Consider the following 25507-nt stretch of genomic DNA (forward strand, 5'->3'; position numbering starts at 1 on the left):
GATTAAAAAATGGTATGTTTGTATCAGTGTTATTTATTAATTTTACATTTTTAGAAATGCCCTTTAAAAACCTTTTTAAAGGGCATTTTAAAAAAATAAATTAAGGATTTTTAAAATCAATCCTTTAACAGCTGAAAAAATTATGCACAACTATATATAAAATACATGAGTGCCCTCTCTTGTCCACTTCAAAGTAAAACAGTTTCAATAATAAAAGAATTTTCTCTCTGTAGTGGCAGGAAAAAAGTCAGCCACCTCTAAAAATATGAATTATTTGTTTTCCTTTGAAAATCTGATGTATAAATACACAAGATTTCATTAAGAAGAGAGGAATTTACTGGGAGAAAATGAATTTTAAAGTGAACACAACTTCTTTTATAAGAAGTTAAAATGATAGCCTTAATAACACAACACTGATACCAGTTTTAATTTTTTTTTTAATCTCAGAGGGTACACTGAGATTCAGGTAAACCTGGCTTTGAAAATGAGTTTTATCTTAATTTGGCTGAAATGATTACACTGTAAACAAGTTCTAATTTCTCAGAGATAAATCTATAAACAATAATATTCTGATTTTCACCTTTTTTTAAACAACTGAAGGAAAAGCAACAAATATGCCTGTTTGGAGGCAGTAATTTGTCATATTGCTGTTCAGCAGTGGAGCTGCACAAAAGGACATACTGTGGTTCTATTTATTCATTTTAAAGAACATTTACTTACCGTTTCTCTAGCCCTACTCTCTTCCTCAAGGGGTTACGAGCTGGGCAGAATGTACGTAGGTTTTTGTGCTCAGTATGAAAGGCCAAATTGCAGTAGAGATTTCTGGTTGATGGGAAGAAATTGAATGAACGCACTGTCATTCACGCCACACTCTATGAAGGGAGGAATGCTCTGCTGAGGCTTCAGGAATCTTAGGCCATTTCAGTTGCAGTTCCTTGAAAGTTTTAAGTAAGTAAAAAAGCACTGGACCCTGCGTAGTTGCCTCCTGGAATCTCAAATGAGGTGGTTTTCACCATAAGTCTTTCACATCCTAGGAAGAACGTTTCCTGAAGGCATGAAGGGAAGTTATTATTTATAGAAGGATTTTTCAAAAGAGCAGCACAGGTTTCTAAATCTAAGACTCTAGACACCCCCCACACACACACACCCACACCTCCCACCTCCCACCTCACCAGGGTTTTACATTCCTGTCAAGTGTGATGGTCGTCACATGAAGTATTTTAGTGCTACTAGCACTGCAAACACTGTAATGACTTCCACCAGGTGATAGAAATACTGCTAAGGATCACATCTGGCCACACTGCATATAGGAAGAGAGTCCCTCAAAGGGTGACTGTAGCTGTTTTGCAGAGTCCAGGATCACATGTGCGAAGATGCTCTGATGTTCATTTCCTTCTGAGATATATTGTTAGTGATGCTATCTGAATAATTTTAATATTTCATTTCACTAAAGAAGCTCTGCCAAGTACTGTGAGTATGAGATCACCAGTTAAAGGTGAACCTGATCGTGTGCCTTTATCCGGAAAATCCATATAGTAAGTAGAGTTATCACCACAACTACCCTGTAAAACAGAATCAATTATCACCTCCATTTTACCCAGAGTAATTCAATAACTTCACCAATGGCCAACGGTTAAATTGACTAGATTGAGCTACAATTTGAGTTTAGGTGTCCAGCTCCAGAGTCTAGGCTATACCTTATGCTAGCCTTCTCACCACACTTACCTATTCTTCACGGCTCTATTCATAAACTACATCCTCTCTTTCCTGATTCTCTTAGCTGAATATAATTTCTCCCTTCTGGTCCCTCATAACACTATCTTTAGTTTTTCTCTAATGCCAACTTGCTGCTCATGTTTTTATTATTTATGTTGTTTTTCTCCACCTAAACTGGAGGGTCATCAGAGCGGTATTCATATGTAATTAGCTTTTATAGGAAAGGACACTTACAAATTTGGTGGTAGTTTACAAAACAGCATTTTAAAGTTATTAGACTTACAAGCTCTCAGCAACGTATTCATCCTTCTATTATTTATTAAGATCCAATGATATGTCAGACCTGCTTGTAGGGGTTACAGTGATAAATCAAAAGCCAGACAAATTTTTATGGATTAAATGTTATGAGATATCTAGTCACAAGTCTTCCATTAATGCACATTCTGATTATTAATGGTCAGTTGTTAATGGAAAAGTAGTTTGCTGATCTACTTTACATCATTACTGACAGAATAACTCAGAGACTACTGTAAATAAGGAGCTTTCTGGGGAGCATTTTAGCATAAAACATAGAGGCATTATAGACAGAAAAGGAAACAAATCATTTGTACAATGGCAACAGATTAACAGTGCAAAGAATATAGAATTTTTTGATGTCTGAATATGAATAACCACTTGGATTCAGTTTCAGATAATATTGCAAAAAACTGGCAGAAAGCACGCAGAGACATGGTGTTCTTAAGAAAAATGAACCAGGATCCAGTTCTGTTTCATTCATCCAGTAGATCAAATAACCTCCTCCATGAGTTCAACTTGACTGGGAAAGGTGAAACTTATTTAACATCATTACTTTCTGTGTTAACTTTTTTTTCTTTCCTGAAAAACTCCCTATAAGGTGCTGTCCATACTGATTCTGTTCATCAGATCAAATTGAACCAAACAGCCTCAAGTTGTTTTGACTACTGATTGATGAGATTTAGATATGACAGTCTGGAGTCATGAGAAATTGCAGTTACATTGAGTTGCTTGTGATTTTGTGTGGTATGCCACTTTAATTTCTTCTACTTGGCCCATCTCAATGGGATAACTTCTAGCAAATTCAAATTTGCAAAACAAATAAAATAATCTGACAGCTTGTAAGGGTGGGAAAGGATGTTGGTTCATTTCCCTAAAGACTTATCTCATAGAAAGGCCGTATATTATACAAAAAAGAAATATACCGTAATTCAACATTTCTCTGCCAGAAAAGACAGCCAAAATTTTTATATCGTTCCGGGAAGAAAACGATCTTTCTGCAATTTCCATTTACTCCTTCCTTACCAAGCCTAGGACTTGAGTCTTTTGGAGATGGAAATGGTATTGCAACATTTTCAGGAAGTAAAGCTTTAAAGTACAAAGAAGATTAATTGCACAAACCCCCAGCCTCGCTCCTTTTTCTCAGCTGAGACCCATTGTTGTCTGTAGCTTCTCTGCCTCCAGTTTTGGCTTCATGGTTACCTACATCATCTGTTTCTCTGTCTTGTCTGACTCTTCACCAGAACACCGTGGTATTCATTGTAATAACATGTGGGCCAAAATGAGCTCACGCTGATTAACACAGAGTGTGCAATTCCATAGGAATTTTATTATAATTGAGCAATAATTCTTGTATACCTATTTTAAAAATTTATCTGGAAAGCAAATTATAGTAGAGTATTTCCCCAAGGCTCTTAATAACATTATCTATTTTTAGGAATCCTTTCTCTATGCTGATGCTCTATACTAATTAGCTCAATTGTCTTGACAAGAAAAAGGATGAAAGAGGTAGACCTTTTGAAAAGTTGGGGTTTTTTGTTGTTGTTTTTTTTCTTCAAATCTGGATTTATTACTAGCAGTGTATTCCTATTGTGCCACCCAAGGGTATCCAAAATAATTGAAGTGGAATAGATAGGAAATTAAATTGAAAACCAACAATCTGCTAAATATATAACATATTTAGCCATCATTTTACCCTACCCAAACGCTCTTCATATATTCAAGTGTAGGAAGAATAAGCATTTAGTTCTCCTGTTCAGTAGATTAACTGTAGATTATTTTCTCATTAGTTTTGTCCAGGATAGGTGGCAGAAAGGGATGGCTATTCAGACTAGGTCTCAGGGTAGAAAGATGAAAAAGGAATTCATATTTATTTGTTCTATATAGATAATAAAATGTTTTTTACATATATCCTCTTATCCATGAATTGGTTAATATTGCCTCTTGTAAATAAACTGAGTCTTCAACAAGGATACTATATTCCAATTCACCATTAGTAGTTTTACCTGTTTAAATGCTACAATTCCAAGCAGTGATTTATGAAGTAGAAACTGTTTTCTTCTCCACTCTACCCTGTCCTGAAATCACTATCCCCACACACATGCACAAAAAGACGCACATGTGCACACACACACACTGAATAAATTGCATACCTGCAACTTAAAGCTCAAAAAAGCCTTCCGTCCTGAAATGGAAATACAGTTAAGTATCCAAGCCGGTAACCTTTAATAGCAGAGTTTAGCTATCATTTCGATTAATCAGTTACCTGCCCCTACATGGTAATTCTTCATCCCCTAAGGCTAGGTGTTGTCCTTATTATTTTTCACAGTTCCATCTAGCCATCCCTACCCCCACTCACACCACCAATTCTTTGAATGAGTTGTCATCGCCAGATTTGATGGTGTTCCTATGGATTCTAATATATAATAAGACAATTAGAGCAGGTCCGGCCTTGGGAAAATGACTTTAGTAACCACCCCCTGCACAGTATGAGCACAAGTTGATGAACAGAACATTTGCTTTCTTTTCTTCGTTTCATTTTGTTGTTTATCCTGCAATCCAATGAACTCTTTCGTTCCTAATTAGTTTTCTGTTCAGCAGTTTGTCAACTTCGTCTTTTTCAAACTAAATAGATCCAACAACTCTAGATTGTTGTCAAGAGACAATAAAGTTAAATCATTTGGGGAGAGGGTAAAAATAGCTCTAACTGAACCTCTACTGGGCTTTGGGGAAAACTCAAATAGGTTCCTTTTTCTTTCAAATTGGCTGGCTGACTTCATTCTTCCTTTCTTGCATGACAGTAAACTGCATTATTATTATTTTTTTTATCAACAGTGTGGCAGTGTTTAGATAAAGCAGGGCAATCCTAGTCAGGCTTTTCCTCTCCTGGATGAAGACAAGCAAAACAGTGTGTTTTGTCAGTATGGATTTTTCTCTACCAAGATGGTCCACAGGTCGGTTCTACATAAATGTTATTAAACTCCACATTAAACAACCTGTGTGTGTGGGTACTGAGCCCAGAAGCGCCTGACAGCTAATGAATAAACATATACTTTATTTCTAGCAAGACTTTTTTTTTTTTAAGAGTATGGTGCCTGAGTCCTTTTGGCAAAAAAAATACACCCATTTATTTTGTTTAAAAAACACATATGTTCACATAGAAACGCAAGTAAACCAGGCAGAGTGTCACTCCAATTTTTGAGTTTATAAATAGGTAAATCTCTGATGATTTTTGCCTGAAGAAAATCAAAGGGACTCAGCCCCATTCAGTTCAGAGAAAATGCTGCTGCCACATTTCTAGCTTCGAGCCCACATTTGGGAGCCTAGTGTCATTTGCCCATCTTAGGCACTCTCCAAAGCACTTATCTCTTTTTCAAAACACAGGGATTTGTGAATTCAAAGTTCAAAGGGCTTTTTCCAAAGCACAGCCAGTTTAACCTTTATTTGGAAAGAGAAACATGATGTAAAAAACCTAACGAACAAAGTCAACAGGTATACCCAATATAGAATTTGGAGGTAGAATTTTCATTTCGTGTGTGTGTGTGTGTGTGTGTGTGTGTGTGTGTGTGTGTGTGTCAGTTTCCTTATTTTGTATTTGTGGGCTTACATTGTTTTACTGCTTTATGAAGCATATACATGCCTAGATTAAAGAGTTTACCTTATTTTAGCATCAGGTGAAATGAAGAATTACTTATTACTTTTTCATGTCACGATTAATGAATCTATTATCTACATTTTCATAATTTATCTGGGATATCTGAGACCACCGGTAGCCAAGGATATCAGCACAGAAAACTACTTACTCTAAATGTACAGCACAGAGTTTATACACTCAAATAGTGTATATGGAACTAATAAAGCTAGAAAGGCAAGTGTGATATAAATATGTATACATTATATGTGAAATTTTCAAAAACGAAGGCCACTTCTAACCACACCATCATGCCTCCTGGTTTACAAAGTAGGAGGGCGTACTTAATAACTACTACATTTAAGGATGACTGAAACTTACATCACCCACTAAGTACAATGAGGCATTTGACAGGCGAATCCCTGTAACCACGTGGACGTGCTCAGAAGGAAGTCCAGGGCGGTCATGGTTGATGACTATTCTGTAGACAACATCCTGGGCTCATCTTTGCATCATCACCTTGGCACTGGGACTGTGGTTAACAACTGGTCAGCCTGGGACGCTGAGCCTCCTGATGAACTCTGCGCTTTAGAACAAAGCCATCATTCTAAGGAGCAGTTTAGTGTGTTATAATGAACTGAAAGAAGGCAGAAAGTAAAGGCAGGGAGATACAGGCACTCTGCTGGAAAGCGGGGTCATTAAAAATAATGAGCAGTCTTTCACTTCCTCCTTTTTATTAACTTTCTGTAAAGGACAACCTGGCACTTTATTTTTTAGCACAGTCTCCACTTTTATAATATCCGTTAGCAGATGGCTAAAACTTTTCCACAACATGCTCCATAACACTCAGAACCACCCTGGAAAACACTCAGGGCCTTTTCCTTTCCTTTTTTTTTTTTTTTTTGCTCTGTACATCTTAGAATGGGCTTTTGCAATAACAGCCTCTAAGCTAAGCAAAAAATTGTCAGCCCTCCCCACCTCTAAAATATACAAAGGTAGCATTTTAGGGGAGAGTTGAAAGGACAGAGCAAGGGCAAAAAAAAGACTGGAAATGCCCATACTACAGTGCTGTGTGTTCCCGAGCTCTCCCTCCGACTGTCCCTGCACTACGAATTCATGACTAGGAATCTCTAAGAATGGTTTTGACACTTAATTGTTGGCACCGTTTTGCTGTTCAGGATTCTGATAGGAGAAGAGAAGGCTTAATGAACCGGATAGTTGGTAACAGGCCAGAATTTTGGTCTTGAAGAGATTTCTAGAATGAATTATGAAACTAACTTCTCTGAGTTAGTACTTTGTTCCCTTGGAGAGCTGCTGCTTCTGTGCCAAATAGCAGAACTGAACTCTGATCTTTTCCCCTTGTAGCTAATAACCTAAGCCAAGCTTTTGATCAAAGGGAAGGAAGCACAACAGCTAAGACCCAGGGAAATTGTCAGCTTGACCAGAAGTCCCTGTGACCTGTAGATCTAAGTGACACAGGCTTCTATTAATCAGAGGGCAAGAGAGGAAGTGGATATTCAAGCACCTGTTATATATGTCAGGCACTGGTCGGGTACTTTATTTACACTATTTCATTGATTCCTCATACTCCAAAATTTCACATTTTTATTCATCAGATACAGAAAGTTAGGATTCGTTTATTCATTCATTCATTCATTCATTCATTCATTCAACAAATACGTATTGCACAATAACTATGTTCCAGGCATGGTGCTTGATGGTGGGGATGCAATGATAAAATAGACAAGCATTGGCCTTCACAGAGCTCACAGTTTTGTGAGGATGCTACAGTTTTGTGGGGATGCTAGACAGACATCACATTAGTATGTACAAGCCTGATGAGCATTATAGAAGGTCAGCTTTGGGTCCTTAAGCAGGTATAGAAAATAGGGAGATTACTTATTCAACCATTGAACCCATGATGATTGGGAGACTACAGGAGACACTCACTTTGAAGTCACTGCAAACTTTTAGCACCGAAAACCAAGTAGTGCTCTTATGGAAATGGTCTACATCTGTGTGAGTACAGGGACATGTGGCTACTAAGCTTCATGTAACTGAGGGACTGAATTTTTAATTTAAATTGACTTACATTTTAATAGTGATACAGGGTTAGTAGGGACCACATTTGACAGCACAGTTGTAGGTAATTCCCATGGGACCAAAAGTATTCTGCAATGTGCCTCATCTACTATCGCCTCTGGAGAGATCTGGATATGAATCGGTCTAAGAAGCTTAAAATATTTGTTTCTGCTGGAGTCATGTTGAAACTCCTCTAATCTATAGAAGTCTTATATTTCTTGGTTGGCTCTGAAGAAGACATAGGTAGCTTCATAAGAAACCAAAATTGTAATCTAGACTCCAGTTAGCTACAACTGCAAATAGACCTGGATTAGTTATTAAACCAAACTATTCTACTGGGGTCAGTCAATCTAGAGATAACACAGCGCTGGGCCATTTTAGGAAAGAGCAAAATTCCAAGTTCCCCTGCAGCCACTCACATATGGTAGGTCCCAAGCCCTGCTACAGTCCCGGTTAGAGTACGGGATGGAAGGGCAGATTAACCTCTGGTTATCTCAGTTACCCATAGGGGAAGAGGTTTCAAATCCCTGCCTTCCCCCCTCCCTGCCCGCCCCCAAGATCAAAACAGCGTCTGCAGGAAACATCACATGTACACACACACACACACACACACACACAAATGCTTTTGGGTGTTGGTGTCTCTATCAGACTCCGTGACCAATGAGTGTTTGATCCAATTATTTTGCTAAGAGTCCTAATCAGGGAATGAAGCAAAAGAGAGAGGGATTTCAGCCTAAATAGAAATGGAACTGAAATTACTTTAGATCTTTTTGTCAGAGCACCTAGCTTATTAACTGAACTTGTTTTAAACAAGAAAATGCTATCTATCCAACAATAAATAAAATGAGTCCCATCAGATATTTATTCATGATAACATTTACTACATTGTGGCTGACTGAAGCGCCCATATTTGGTAGGTCTCTTGGCCTCAAGAGATGTAGTCTTTCAGCTACAAACTATTTTTTTTTTTAATACCACATGGTCAGATGTACTTCATGCTTCCTCTTGAATATGTTTTGGATCTCCTTCTCTCTGCTTTGGATCTGCTGAATGCTACCTCCTTAGCCAGCCCCTTGACCTCACATCCCCTAACTCGAAGATGATACACTGTTTCTGACGGGACGGCACTGTATTCCTCACTCAAGCCATTATTGACAGAACAGCCCCGGATCTGGCAGCCACAGGAAGCAGCGTCACAATGATCTCTTGCTTTATTCTTAAGGAAAGGAAAGGAATCAGACCATTAAAAATGTGACACATATGGTATTTTAGTATGCTAGCTAGTTGCCAATTATTGTCTCAAAACTTGGTCTTATGCAAGAACTATTGGAAAGAAAACTGGCTTGGGGGCATGCCTGACCTCAGATTATTTCATGATCTAATAGTAATAAAAGCTCCCATTTATTGAAAGCCAATAATGTACTAAGATATTTATTATACACAGTCATTGTTATATTCCGTTTTCTCAACAACCAGTAAAATAAAAGCCACAATTCTTGCTTTTCAAGTGAAGAAACAGAAACTCTAAGAGCCTAAACAGCTAGTCTAAGATCATAGTTTGGAAGTCACAAGCCCATCTAACTTCTATAGTGCGTGCTATTTCCATGTCGCCATTCTCTCTTCCTGTGAATAAGGTACCTGGAAAGGGAGGGAGAAAGGGAAGGAGGGAGGGAGGGTGGAAGGGAGGGAGGAAAGGTTGGAGGAGAGAGAGAGGAATTCGGAAATGAAGTAGAGCAGGGTGGGGAAGAATGCCAAGTTGTCTAACTTTATCTGGTTAGTAAAAAGTGATAAAGTGATAAAAGTGTTTGCCTTTCAATGTATGTTTCTTACCATCACCTAACACAATACTAAGCACAAATGAGGTGTTTATTCAATGAAATAAATTATTAAAAATCTGTGCTCAAAATATTCATTTGAAATATAATTTTGTGTGTCTATTATGTGCAAACATTAGCTTAAGTCCTGGAACACTGGGAAGAAGAAAGAAAAGATCCTTGACTTCGAGGGCTCATATTCTGGTGGAGAAGACAGAAAATCGGAGCACAGCAATGACCAATAGAATTCCAGATGGTGATGAGAGAGATAAAGAAAGCAGAATGCAGTGATATGAGCTGAGGGGCAGGGGCTTTAGTTTAGGAAGTCCTCTCTGGAAGGAGGCCTTTGACCTGTGAGATGAATGCCAACAAACTCGAGATCCGTGAGGAGCGTGTGCCAAGCAAAGGGAACGTCACATTGAAAGGGCAATGGAGAAAGGTGCTTCTCAGTGCTAGGTTTTGACCATTTACTGAGACTGGAAGACTTGAAAGAAGCAAATTGTGTGAGGGGAAATCAAGAATTATATTCAATTTCCAAAGGCTTTCCTATAATGCTTACTTTTACCAGGTAGGTTCAAAATAAAATATCTTAATTCTGGTGACTTTATATGAAGATTTTATATATTCAGTGAACCAGTCAAATATTTCCATTTTGAAAGAAAAAAAAATACAAGAACTGTTTATATATTTTTTTCTTTTAAAATTAGCTCTATTTCACCAATTTTAATAAAGGAAAACAGAAATCTTTGGGAATGTCATTTCTACTTTTTCAGACTCTCGCGAGTATTTTTAAACTATTCAATTTTATTCCTAAACATATTTTTTAAAGAAAGTTTGTGCTCAATCAAAATTCAGTTTTCTGTTGGAGCTACTCAAAAAGGTACATAAATGATCATAACAAAATTATTATTTTATGGGCCTATGTTCCTTGAACTTTGGAAAAATTATGAATTAGTAAATTTTTTAATTTAAAAATGCAATGACTTATAAAGTCAGTTCTGGAAGAAACACTAATCACTGTTCCATTATTGCAATCTAATAATTACTACAAAGGTGGCAAGAAGAAAGAATTATCTATCCTTTGTGGGGAAAGGAGTCAAATCTCTTACCCCATTCTTAGAAGAAAAAGGGTTTCTTTAGCAGGCAAATGTTAGGGTTGTGGGAAGGGCATTCTGACCCAATGCAGGAACAAAAAGTTTGGATTTTTTGAGAACATAATCTGCCATGTGACTGGACAGTTTAACATTCTCCAGGTATACGTATATACACATCTTAAGGAAAGAAAATCATTTGAAGGTCTTGGCGGCTGATCCACCTTGATGTTTCATTGATTTTTATCAAAGTACCTTTGCTCTCCTAGTTTTAGGACTGCTTCAGAACATCAGAAATACAGCAGAGTTTTAAAGAAGCATTGAGTTTTAAAGTCATTATTTGTTACCTTAAAACTATTCCAAAGTAATTATTTGACAGTTATGAATTTAATTATCTACATTTTTGGAGAGATATTTATCTGCTTGTCAGAGTTATGATATTTGTATAGACAGAATAAACTGGCAATTGACTGAAGTTTTTATTCTTTAATTAGATATTTTAGTATTATGCAGTACTATCCTCTCTAAATATATCACCTTAATATAAATGCCTTGTAATTGTAACTTTTCATGTACTTGGAGATTTTTATAAGTAAAAAGCTCATTCAGATACAAATGTGGTTGGAATATAAAGCATATCTTAACTAGTTTCTTAACCTAGTTTTTAATCTCCATAAGTTACTACTAGGAATACTGATTTCACTTAAAGATAATTATAAAATCTAAATAATTTAAAATGTGAAGCCTGTATAGCTTAATCAATTTCTGCTGGCTAGTAATTATAATAAATAAATAAATAAATAAATAAATATATATATATATATATATATATATATATTCATAACAGTAGTGTAGGTAAATTCTAATTTTCCTTCTATACTTGGATTTAGTTGCTAGTCATTGTTGATAGAGTTTGATGATTTCTCCTTTATCATAATTGTGAAAGCAGTAGAAGATGCAAATTACTAGAAAAATCTCCTACTGATAATCTATGTAAATGAAACCTGAGTGAGTGAGTATATTCTTTTATGTCATTAATCAGTTGATTAAACTCTCTTAAAATGCAAGCTGACTTGGCTGACCCCACCTTTCAAGTCTCCAAAGCATCATTTAAGTTGTCAATAACGTAGCCAGGACAACAAATGCCATGTTCTCTGCATTTCCTTTTAAAAGCCTGAAGGCTTTCAGTTAATCTTGCAAAGACCCCAGGTTATAGCCTATCTATAATACTATTTATAATAATATCATTAGAATCCCAAAGCAAAACCTGGGGTGGTTGAACTGCTCAGTATGCAATGCAATAATAGATGAGTTTTCCAGACTACAGTTCTAAGGAAGAAAACCTGTTCGAGAAGAAAAGAGAGAAGGGTTTCAAGTATTGTTTGTTTTCTTTTTTAACTTGGCTTTTCTACACTCCTTTTTCTAAGATGCCATTTGTACATACAAATCATTTGAGTTTATTTTTAAAACCCACACAGAGAGAGATTGTTTTGTTGTGGTTATATCTTAGTCAGTAGAAGCTCAAAGCTTCCCATTGTGAGAGGAAATGAAGGCTAGCTGGGTCTTTAAGAGACCTCTATACACACGTGGCTCCTTTCATCTCAGGCTTGTAATTGCTGTGATTCAGCCCCAAGCTTATTTCCAAAGGTAGCCTACTGAGAAAATCCTCCAGTATCTAACTCAAGATACATTAAAGAGGGTTGCTGCTGCAAATGAAGTTTGCATTTATATTAAAGCAAAAGGGCAAAGTCACTTTCCTTCCTCATCCGAAGCTCCTTCAGTTGTACCAACATGTTGAATTGCTGACATCATCCTACAACTAGGAGATCCAAAGCACTTGGACAAAATGCAACAAAACATCAAGATGCATCAGAACCCAAGGATTCCAAATGATTTTTGTTTTCTTTTAAAGTACATATACCTAAAGAATGCTACATGGTCCAGTCATGGGGCAGATTGTGTTCACTCAATAATTCATGTTTGTGTACCTGTGCTGGCCCAAAATGCCCTGCCTAGAGCCCTAACAGTGGCCTGCTAAAGACATGCTTTGTCTTCTATGACTGGACTGAGCCTCCTCAAATTTGATTCTCTCCTCCCAAAAGACTGAGGATTATCTTCCTTCTGACTACCTTTGTGACAATGGTGACAGTATAGTGTTATTGTTTAGCAACCTGGCCTTCAGATTAGATTAGTGTGTGAGCTCCATGAGGTGAGGGCAGAGACATCCTTTTTATGTCTGCATCCTTTGTGCACAGCATAGGGGAGACCTGAGCTGGTATTCGATGAACTGAGGAGTCATGGCCTGACCATGCATCCAAATTTATTTATTTATTTATTTATTTATTTATTTATTTATTTATTTATTTATTTTTTAGCTGAGCCATCCTGCTACCTGTTGGCAGCTCAGCGGCTGCTCAGCTCGGGCTGGACTCGAACCGCTGTTGCTCAGAGCTCAAACTCTTGAGCGAGCTCTTAACCAACTGAGCCACTCGGCCGGCCCCAAATTTAAGTTCAGAAAATGGATCACTGTAATGCTGGTTCTGATGTCTCCTGATGAGGGCACGTTTTCTGCACTTAGCACTATCAAGTGAGTACAAACTTGTCCACCTTGAATGGGGAATGTAACCACTTCAAAACTGCAGCTGTTTCTCAGAAAGAGAAGAGATAACTAATAACTAAAGAAAGTGAACTGGGAAAAGAGGGAGGGAATAATAGTGTCAAACAAAAGACATTAATGTGAAAAATTTTAATAAACTCACCATAAGCTGTTATTTTGAGAATATTTCATGAGGATAAAAGGTTTTCCCCATCCACATTTATCCCTCCATTCACTGAATCTGCAAATTGCCTAGAAAATGATTAAAGTCTTTGGGTTATTTAAGAGAGATTATTCCATCTTTTTTTTGTGGAAATATATTTTAAACACCTATATGGGACATTGCTACCTTTGCACCATGGTCTCTCTATGCCTATAATTACATGTAATTAAACATATTTGACAGCTGAAAATTTAAAAAATAATTAAATAGAAACCAAAAATTAAAAAAAATTAAATCCTTCTTACTTTCTGAATAAACTAAGATATAGATAACAAAATTGTTTACCCAGTGATATCAGTTGTAGTCCCCATAGTTCATCAAAATATTCTAATAATTTCAAACCATTTGCTAAATTTTGAGAATTATCAGTATACTCTTTTGATATTATTGTTATTAGTTAAAAGATGCCCCATCTGAACTATAATTGGACATAGGAAACCTGATTTCTCCTCATTAAATTGACAGCATTAGTTTACGCTGGTACTTTGTTGTTGCCAATGAGAAGTTGAGCAAGCTGGGTCTAGATCCAGGCAGCCTGTACTTCAACCCCACCAACATCTCTGTTATCACCATCACCTGCCCATCATATGCCTCACCACCCTTGTGAATGCCAAGCTGCCCCAGAGCAGAAAATGAGCACTGCAGATTCTCTATCACTGTCCATTTCAGTCCACTCTGTAGCTACTGAGGGTCACCCTCACCCACCACTCCCAGGGCCCATTATGAATCTCATTAGGTAACACATGGGTTCAGTGTTTTAATCATTTACCATCTAGTATGGAAGACCTATTTTTCAATATTTCAATGGCCATTATTTATAGTTTTACCAGCTGAATATTAGCCCTGACTAGAACATTCTAGTCTTTACTGATCACTAGACTAGACAGTGAAGTCTATTTCCTTTAAATTAGCCAATCATGTAGAGCCTACATCATAATTTCCAGAAACTTGTTTTTGACACTCATGAACATGAAATGAGAAGGTGCAATAGACAACTACTTATACTGTCCAATTTTCATGAATCAAATAAAAATGATCATTTATTACAAATCAAACACTGGGTATATTTTATCTTATTCAATCCTTGTATCAACTCTGTTTTGAAGTATTGCCATCATATTATAGGTAGGAAAGTTAAATCAGAGAACAGTTAACAAAATTGTCCAAAGACCAGTACTCTGAAAGTAGAAAAGACAGAATTCAAATCCTCACAATGTGTCTTCAGAGTCTTTACTTTTAACCACCATGCTATACTCTCTTCCTATTAAGTAAATGACTGATGTATTGTCTGTAAATGACCAATCTCATGTAGTAAAATGAATAGAACTTTGGTTCGAATTCTGGTTTCATCACTTACTAGTTGAACCTGTAGCAAAATTATTTTATCACTGTAAACTTCAATTTTCTCACCTCGAAATTGGAAAGATTAAAACCTTCATTGAAACAGTTGTTATAACAATTAAATAATAAAAAATAAAATGATGACTGTTGTATATGGAACCTAGTAAGTCTTTGATGAATATCAGTTTGTGCACTTTATGCCTCTCAGCACTATGAGGGTAATGTCCATATCTGGTTGATTGTCATAATTATAATGATAATCATTCTCACTAACTACTAAATATGTGACCCTCATAAAATGGCAGGCATGTTCTCAATCTTTAACTTACATTAATTCATTAAATGATCTCAACTACCTTCAATATACATGAGATTGGTACTATTATTATCTCCATTTTAGTTTGCGTACTGCCAAATGAGCACAATTATCCCCATTTTATAGGTGAGGAAAGAGGTGCAAGAAAATTAGGTAACTTGCTCCAGGTCACCCACAGGGAACAAGTGGTCAAGCCTGGGTTTTCACCCAGGTGCCTGGCTCCAGGGTTTGTGCTCTTAGCTACCATGTTTTTTGTTAGTATTTACTATGGTTTCAATAAATATTTCTAGAGGAATGCTAATTCCTGAAATTCCACAATTACTATTTCTTTTGTTAGCTTTAAACCTTCTAAGCTCTAAGAAATATGAAACAATGGTAGACTGCTATAATTTTTTCACTTGAACTTTTATGAATTTGTTTATTGATTCTATAAGGATAACATATTTTATCAGGAGAAAGAAAATTACAAACAACAAAAATGACTATGGAAAAGACCCAGGTAAGAAGCTATACTAAACATGAAACTCCAAATTTGGGTTCCAGTCACATTAACCTCCTTAGAATCTAATACTTATCATGTATTAAGGCTCAGGTGCAATGTGTTTAATTGGAAAAGAACCATACTCATTTTTCCAGGATTGGAACAAAAGGCAAAAATAGTATTTCTTTCTAGACATTTACAAGAGTTTTCAGCAAATGAATAAAATAAAACACAAAGCAGAAAATAATTCAATTGTGATTCATCTTTTGATTTGTCTCAGGGATGCATCAAAGGTAATCAATAATTTAAAAAATTTTATGTGACTCTTAGAAAAAGAAAATCCTCTTTGATTAAATAAAAATACTTTTCAGTACTTCATCTCAGGTGTCCTTCAAATTACTGTCAGCTTAGAATTGGTTCATATATTATTGTACAAGTAGGCCATCTGAAAACTGTTAGATACAAATACTAATAAACTTAATTCTCCTCAAAAATAAAAACTTTTGTTTAGTACTATTGTTTAATCTCCATTATTTCTTTTAAAGTTTAAACAAAAAGTGTAAGTTCAAAGCAAACTTCTAAACATCTTCAATGATTTTTAAGAGATAAAATTTCCCTGGTGAGATTTATTGTCTCTCCTTTATTCATATTATCAGTGAAATAATTCCATGCAATGAATTTGCTACTATAGTCTCTCATATTTGCTGTGTTGGCAAACCATAAACCTGACAAATGGAAATAAATTTAATTATATCATCCTGTATGGTGCGAAGGATTCCTTTGAGACCTAAGAGGTTGCCTAATGGACCAAAGTCATACAACTATTAATTTCTAAAGCTAAGAGTCATGTCAAGTCCATCTCAGTTCGATGCCTGAAGAATTAACTACTACACATATAGCCAAGTGTCAAACTATCCAAAAAATATTTTGTGGAAAAGGTGGGGATCTGAAGACAGTCAAGCCTTACCATACTAATAACTTGGAAGTTGGCATACATCAATTTTCAAACTAAAAGTTCTTCAGGAGAGATTGAAGAAGTACTCGATCTAGGTCTAACTTTGAACTCTTGGGTGAAGGATTTCACTTGTTTCAGAGCCAATAAATGAGAAATCAAGTATAACCTATTTTGAACTTCAGAAATGCTCTCAAGTGTGAAATTCAAAAGTTTTTTGGAAAGACCATAAATCATAGACTGGTAAGATCATGGGTTTTGGAGTCAGACAGTCCTGGGATGAGTCCTTGCAGCCCTCTTTATTGAGTCTCCTCTTAAAGGTCCTCATCTTCAAAGGACTGTTGTAAATATTAAATGAAGTAACATGTAAAGTGCTGAGCATGGGGCCTGGCCAAAAACTCTCCGCCTAAATCTTCCACTTACCATCTGCCTGATTTGGGTAATTCACTTGCTTTGCTATGCCTCAATTTTAATTCTTATGTGAAAGTAGAAAATAGAATACAGTTTTGAAGGTTGTTATGAGAATTAGGAAATGTACAAAGTTTCTAACATTTAGAAAGTACTTAATAAATGGTAATTGTGATTAGTATTAAGTCAGTCTCAGTTCTGTGACATATATATGTTAAATTGTGTTATCTTTAAATTTTACTCTACATTTTTTAAAGGCATTGTTGGCAAGGCTAAAATGAAGCAGGGTTGAATAAATTGTACCTCTATGATGTTGATGTATATTTGAGTGAGGAACATAGTTTAAAAAATCCTGTAATTTTAGCTTAAATTTATTCAGATGCAATCAAAATATAGTTCCAAACTAGAAGCTGTTTTTGAAGGTGGGTCATTCAATGATTTCTTTAAAAGTATCTTTAGAAATTCAACATTATAGAAGAGGCACAAACTCCTCCTTTTGGGTTCTGAGTTAGTCAAGCAGAACACTTTATGATTTGAAAAGCAGTTTTCATATTTGTATATTCTGAATATTTCCTTTTGAATTCATTTTCTTGCTTTTGTCCCTTTGAGCTATGGTCAATATTACAATGATTCATGTTTTTGCCCCAGGAAAGGAGTCTTCCTTGTCTTTTCTTGGTTTTACTACTCCTGAACACAATACAGTTTAGCAATGAGCACCATCTGATTGTGAGAAACTATTTTTAAAAGCTTGCTATGTTGTTAAAGACTATAAGAAAGGTATTAAAAATTTAACTTATAAAAATAAAAAGCCTATCTATGTCCTCCCAAAACTTAAGCAAACAAAACATATATGCAAACTGCAGGCTGGTATGGTTTCCTTATCAGCCCCTATGTGGACACAAGATGGCTACAGCAGACCCATCCAGAAGAGTGTTCCCAACGCACAAAGTGCCTACATACACTTGGATCGGGGCTTCATTTATGGGTTTGAGTCACATGCTCATTCCTGAACTTGTGCTAGATGAATGGACTTTGCTCATTGGTTTAGGCCTAGGTTACAACTCCATTCTTAACTGGGCAATGGCGTCCATCAAACCACATGGTCAGAGTGGCAAAGAGTGGGATCCCTAAACCAAAACTAAGGGTAACGGCCAGATGAGGCCAACAATCAATGTCTATCATTGAGCATTCATACTATGCACAAAACCAGTTAAAATTTCTCTCCCACGACTAGATGGTCACTTCCTGAGGGCAGGGTCCCCCTCACAGCACCTGACATGTGAAAGATACTCAAACAGTGTTTCAGCAGGCTTTGTTCCTCTTTGCTTTCTTCTCAACATAGCAGACAAAGTGATCTTTTAAGGGTTTAAGTTAGACAATGTTAATCTCAGTGTCTTTCCAGTTCATGCCAAATAAAAGTCAAACTTATTGCAAATGGCTCAGCGAGCCCTTCACAGTCTGGTCTCCTCACTACCTCTCTGTCCTCATGCCTTACTCCACCTTTATCTTGCTAGGCTGGCTTCCTCACTGTCCTCTAAAATGCCAGGCCTGCCACTGCTCTCCCTGTGCCTGGAGCACTCTTCCCTCAGACAGGCATGAGGCGCCTTTCTTCTTCTTCCTCAGGTAGTTACTCAAATGACCTTCAGTAAATGCTTTCCTGGACAGCCTATTCCGTTCATATCTACCCTGTGACCTCCTGTACCCTCTTCCCTGCTTGTTTTTTCTCCACAGCCTTTATCACCATCTAAAATACCTATGTTGTTTATTCTTTTTTCTTTTTCTTTTTTTATTCTGTTCCCATCACTAGACTCTAAGCGCTATGAGCTCAGGGGTTTTGGATGTTTCACTTCATGACTCCATCCCCAGCACCAGAATAATGCCCAGCACAAATGGATACTCAATAAATATATACTGAATGAATGGATGATGTCCCACTTCTTGAATTCAGGCTTTAGTGTGAGAAGTGTTCCCTGGTGCTTCCTGGCTGAGAAAAGCGAGGCACACCAGTTCTGTATTTCAATAGCACTTTTTTCATTACTCTGGGCTCTGGAATGTAGGTGCTGTTAACCTCACTCATTCTCATTTCCCCAATGCCTAGTACAGAGTATATGCTCAATGAATAAGTACATAAAGCTGAGTGGATGATCAATGTCCTGAGCATGACACTGACAGTGAATGATCAGAAAGACTTCAGGAAAGCTTACATTATATCAGTCAATTATTCCAGAAAGAAAAATAGACCCACATGTAATCAAATTGATTATGTCACTTTTTTTCTTTCTTTTCTTCTTCTTTTTTTTGCTATTATATCCTCCTACTTATGGTAAGTTAGGTATTCACCCTGATGAGCCTATTCCAAATCAAACCAAAGATTAATACTTTCTTTAGCCATTCATGTTCTCTATCTTACCTTCAATGCACTCACCACAGCACGCATGCGCGCGCACACACACAGACACACACACACACACACACACACACACACACCCTGAGACAATTTATCATCTATCACTGCATATTATACCAATATATTCATTAACATGAATATACTAGCAGAAATCATAAGATGTTTAAGTACCTGTTTCTCTCTCAAAGTGTTGTATGGATTAGAATAAAAGGCAGAAGCCTGATCTAACACAGGCGAGGGTTTGAGGGAGGAGGAAAAATCCCAGAGGAGATGCAGCTACACAGACCCCCAGGACCCCACTTGGGCCCAGTACACTGGGCTGGCCTCCAGCATGACTCAGTTTGAAGCTCCCTCAGGAGACCTGGCTAAAGTAACTTCCTGCCCCAGTCAGACTTGGCTCAACAAAGGAAACAGGCCAAAGCCTGCTGAAGAGCCCATTAGTAGAGTCAACAGTCAGGATCTGGGGGAAGGCAAAGAGGAACTAAGGTGAGACCTGAAACCTGTTAAAACAACATTAATTCCCCATAAGTGTCATCCTTTATCAACAGAGCTCACATTGGAGACTTGTGAAAGATTTGAAATTCTAAAAAGGATTTTCTGTGCTGGACACACTTTCACATCCAGTATAAGACCCAGAATAATGTTAAATTTCTAACAGTTACGAACCTGAAGATGTTAGAATCAAAACCTCACAAAATGAGAGTCTGAAATAACCCGACACTATTAGTCTAGTCTACCAAGACTATACGAGTGATTTGAAAATATCATTTGCTTGGCTATTTGACTTCATTTGTAGTGGAGAAATGCATTTATAAAGTGAAAGAAATTGGGACAAAAGCCAGATACATATGGAATCACACTGAGAAACACAAGTAGGTAGTTCAGAACATCAGCTTCCAATACTGTTTTTTAAGAGCTTCTAGGTAAATATTGATTTTAAAAAAAATTTGCAATACTACATGCCTGGAGTATTGTAAAACTTCTTGATTTTCTTTGATAATAATAACAATAATAATACAGTTGATACTGAGTACTTACTATATGCCAAACAAGACATTTTAAAATGCTGTAGATAACTCATGTAATCCTCATGACAGTTCTATAATGTAGGTATAACACTACTATAACTATTTATACAGCTGAGTAAATGGAAGTACATGGAATTTAAGTAGCTGTCTTCACACAGCTACTTTAGCTATCTCACTGTACTTCTTCTCAGGGAATAATAACCATTTTTAGCAATCACTGAGTTCTTCCAGAGTAATCCTCTTTTCAGACCCCTGGAAGGTGTAACCACCCTCAAGGGAGCATTTGAGATCTTGCTTCCCAACATCATCAGTTTTGCTCAATTAAACTCAATTTAACTCTGACAAAAATTCTTTACAGGTTTGGGCATTTTTATGTTGACACTAGAAAATTAAAGGCTAGAATTATGTACAGATAATAAAGGGCCTTGTGGGCTGTGCTAAAAAGTTTAGACTTTATATTTTATATTATTCCATCCCAAATGTTCCATGATTTCTTTCCAAGGCCTAGCCACATACTTACACTAACATTTGATAAAGACCCTCTCTTTGACCAAACTTGAGTCAGGTTCCTCTGAGTCTTTTTTTGACTAGGCCCCAACTTGGGCTTGGTCCTTGGCCTGCTATTCAGTTTTACCAAGAATCCTGCTGAGTCATTTTAATGAAAATCCCCCACTCTTTCTATCTTACCACTCTGGCCTACCTTCAGCAAAAATCCCATCAGGTTAGCCAGAGTCCCCTTAGCCTTGATATTCTCTTATAGTAATTTTCCCTCTACTCATTCCCACCCAGGCCCTTGGCTATAAATCTCCACTTGTGTTTGTTGTATTCAGAGTTGAGCCCCATCTCTCTCCCCTACTGCAAAACCCTCACTGTGGTAGTTCCTCTTGGAAAAAAACTCTTCCTTACCATCTTTAACAAATGCGATGAAAATTTTTTCTTTAACATTTTTTAATGGCTTCTTTTCAGTTTCATTAAAAGTATCTTTTGGAATCAACTGATGTTTGTGAATTTTGATTCATCACGACAGATGTGCCATTTGTTTCTGCAGAATTTTAAACTTCATGCCATTACTTTTTCAAGTATTCACAAAAACCAAAATAAGACAACTTTAAAAAATACTGACTTAATAGAATTACAAATGCTCCAGGATTTATGATGGGGTTATGTCCTGATAACCCCATTGTAAGTTGAAGATATCGGTTAAGTCAAAAATTCTTTTAATACTATAGAGCCGGGGTCAGCAAACTGCAGCTCGCGAGCCACATGCAGCTCTGGGTACGTACATGTGGCTCTGAAGTAAAATTGAAAATGAAAATAAAGTTATCATAGTTTCATTTATAAAATTTTTAAAGGCTACTATTCACATAATGGTGATTTCATTTGTTTTATGGCTCTTGAATAATTTTTAAATTGTTGTAAAGAACAGGATTTGCTCTTCCATCTCAAAAGTTTCCCAACCCCTGCTGTAGAGTATTGGCTGTTTGCCCTTGTAATCCTGTGGCTTGAACCATCATAAGTCAGGAACTATCTGTATTCCTAGTAAAGCTCCTCATAACATTTTATAAATATATGGCCTGAAACCCGTCATGTCCCGGAATGAAGCTTGCAGATGAACTCATAATGATTCTCAGTTTTCTTTGACAGAGAAATAATGCTCAATAGTATAAAAAAATCAGCCATAAGCAATGTAATTAAAATCAAGTAAAAGAGCTAAGCAGCTTTAATTTGAAAAAGAAATAAGAAACAAGTGATCAGTAACCATCAGGCCTCAGATCAACTTGCAATCTTACACCAGTTTTCTTCAACATGTTACTGTTGAAGGGAAGTAGTTTAAAAATCTTTTTGAGAATTTTCCACATATTAAAGACGTTTTGAAAGCTGTATTTCACTCCAGAATGTGAGATTTATTATAATTATGCTAAGAAGTACTATTTCCTGCTACTAGACGGTATTTTCATGTTGGTTTTATTCTCACTTTCTGAATATACATGTTGGTAGGTTATAACCAGGACGGACCAAACCCAGAGAATGTAGTAGATCAGTTGAATTGTTAACATTCCATCCTCCAGCCTTAATTTTATCATTCAAATCACTCATACAAGGGTTCTAAACCACACTAAAATTATTGCCTGAAGGGCATTTCTTAGGGCTAATGAGATAAACAGGATATGTTAGTTGTAATCCTAAAAGGCTTACATAACTTAACTAAGATTCCTGGCAGTTAGCTTGCCAAACTGATTTTAGACTTTAGGATTAGTCCCCCTCCCCCTGCCCCTCTCTCTACCCCGCCCCCTGCCCCTTTCTCCCCCTTCCCTCCCTCTCTCCCTTCCCTTCCTTTCTCCCTTCCATTCTCCCTCCCCCCCTCTCTTGGATATTTAGTCTTTTTTCCAATTTTTTCCTATTATAAATAGTTAGACCTTGGTGTTCTCAAGTTGAACATAAACAATTTCATGAACATCAATATCAAACAAGGCCATTCTGTGACTGATCACGACAAAAACCAGGGGTACTATGTAATCACGCCTGAATATAGACAAAAACATGAACATCGTTCAAACAACGAAAAGAACCAAACATCCATCTATCCTGGTTAATATGACTAACTGCTTCTTCTTTACCAATTATAGCTTTAAATTTATTCTCAATTTCCCTCTTTCTATATAAGCTTTAATAAAATAATCATACAATTACCCCCACTTCCAGACAATATCCAACTCAGAGCAAAGCTGCGCTTCTTATATCGTCCCCCAAATTGACTACAGAAGCCCAAATCCGTAACAAGTTCTTTCTGACCTCCTCTCACTGACATGCCTCACAGTTCATAGTGAGTATTTCCCCTCAGTGCAAGTAAGAAACCTAAGCTGTTCAAACTTAGATATGCTCCTGGTGGCTGGTGGCTAGAGAGCATGGATACTAATAAAGTTGAACATCTTTTCACATGTATGTTGATCAGAATAACCATTGAGAGTATGCATTAATTTTGTCTCCAAGATAATCAGAGGGGCCAAAGCTTTCTATGATCTCTTCATGTTTTGTTTTGTTTATTTTCTGAATTACCTTCTTGTGCCTTTTGACCATTTCTCTACTGCATTGGTTTTCTTTCTGTTATATACTTGTAATTCTTTATATTTTCTATGTACAAAACCTTTGTAGATTTTACTGAAAATTTATATTTTTATATAGTCATCGTCATTGATTTTTTTTATGGTTTGTGATCTTTGTGACCTAAGCAATTTTTTTTCTTATATAATGGTCATGAATATATCCTGTTTTCTTTCTATTTTTATTCTATTTCTCATATTGAAGTTTTGCTTTTTTTATACTTTGGGCACTGATTTCTTAGAATTTATTTAGTGCATGGTAAGAGGTATTCATATATTCCATATTTTTTCCAGTCTGGGTAACAAACTACTCTGATAAAATATATTGGACCATCTTTCCTTTTCCCATCCATTTATAAAGCTATATCTGACATTTATCAAGTTTCCAAAGATGTATGGACCTGGTTCCTGATTCTGTCTCGACCCACTGTTTTGTCTATCCCCAAACCAATGTACACTGTTTTAATTACTATTGTGTCCTATTGTTTTCCATCATAAAACTTATCATTGGTAATTAACTGTGTCTTTCTGTAATGGCTAACTTCCTTATCGGACTGTATGTTCTATATGGTAGGCTCAGTGTTTTGCCCAGTTCCTAACACACAGTAGGGACTCAATATAAATTTGTTAAATAAGTGAATTAATGAGTGGAAAAATAAATTAATGCCACAATATAACCATAATACCAAGTTAACTGCCTGTGGCCTCCTGCATGTCCAGGTCTCAACTCTTCTAATTTGGGCAGATTATTAAGATTCTATAAAGGTCTTGTAGATTTATAATACTTTTTCCTGTTTTTGCTATTCCTCAGAAAAAAAAAGTGGTAAGACTATTCTTATTGCTTTATTTGGATCTCCTCCCATCTGTAATTTTTCAAACAGAAACACTTAAATTTTCATACAAGTGAAGATTGTCTTGCTATTTTTTATTTCACCCCTTCAAAGTTTTTCCCAATAGTTGCATCAACGTTTTCCTTTTAATAATATTAATTTTAATAGTAAATGCTTATATAGTGAGTACTATGGGCCAGGGTCCAATCTATAAGTGCTTCACATTAGCTCATCTAATTCTCCAGATATTCTGTGGGGTATGTGCTCTTATAGTTGTTTAAAGATGAGAAAACTAAGGTACAGCAAGTTTAAGCAGCTTTCTTAAGGTCGCTCAGCTAGTATGTGGTTAAAACCAGTAGGGTTCATGCTTTTGGAGAAGGAGCGAATTTAAATATCTGTGTTTATAGCTTATCTTATATAGATATTGCCAATTCTATATTTTGCATTATACTTCTAATCATATTATTTTTATAAAGGTAATTTATTAAATACATAATGGGATATTCAGGGATGGGTTTTGCTTCATGTATGGAAATTGTAGAGGTGGCCTCTCCAAGGCTGCAGAGAAATCCTAAAGGAAGAAAGATCCTCTCTCTTTTAGGATCTATATATTAAAGTTATCACACTCACACAGGCACAGATACATGTCACCATTTCTTCTCTGAATTAACTATTTTCTCCAGAGTCAGATGTTCTCAAGTGTTCCACTGGAAAGCTTCCTTTTACATTCTACGTGCAGATGAAATCAGAAGGATCAGCTACCGCCACCAACCCCACTAACCAACTTGCCCTCCTTTAGCATAGCTTTTACTCTCTTTTAAAAGATATATGTTTTAGGCCTGCTCTTAAGGTTTTTGCATGCATGAGAGTTGGCGTTGGAGTTAGTAGATTGGTTTGTGTTTAATAATTTCCTGTTTTGAAGCACACAGTCTCTTAATCAAACAAATTATAGTCTTTTCTTCCTTCCCCAAATAGTTAGAGGCTCTGTCAGGGTGAGTGGCTTCCCATTCATTGGTCCTTCCGAAAAATTTGAATTTTATATCTATCTTTCAGCTGAGATTCCTCATAGTCCCTGGGCCACTGATAACCCTGTGGTGTTATGGCTTATTTTCTTCTGCACGCCTTTACTGTAATTTAATGAGGTTGAGGAGGAAGGTAAGTGAAACGCATGTGCTCTGTTTGCCATGTTGAACTGG

This window comes from Hipposideros armiger, unplaced genomic scaffold (genome assembly GCF_001890085.2).
Source record: "Hipposideros armiger isolate ML-2016 unplaced genomic scaffold, ASM189008v1 scaffold_318, whole genome shotgun sequence".
Classification (NCBI taxonomy): domain Eukaryota; kingdom Metazoa; phylum Chordata; class Mammalia; order Chiroptera; family Hipposideridae; genus Hipposideros; species Hipposideros armiger.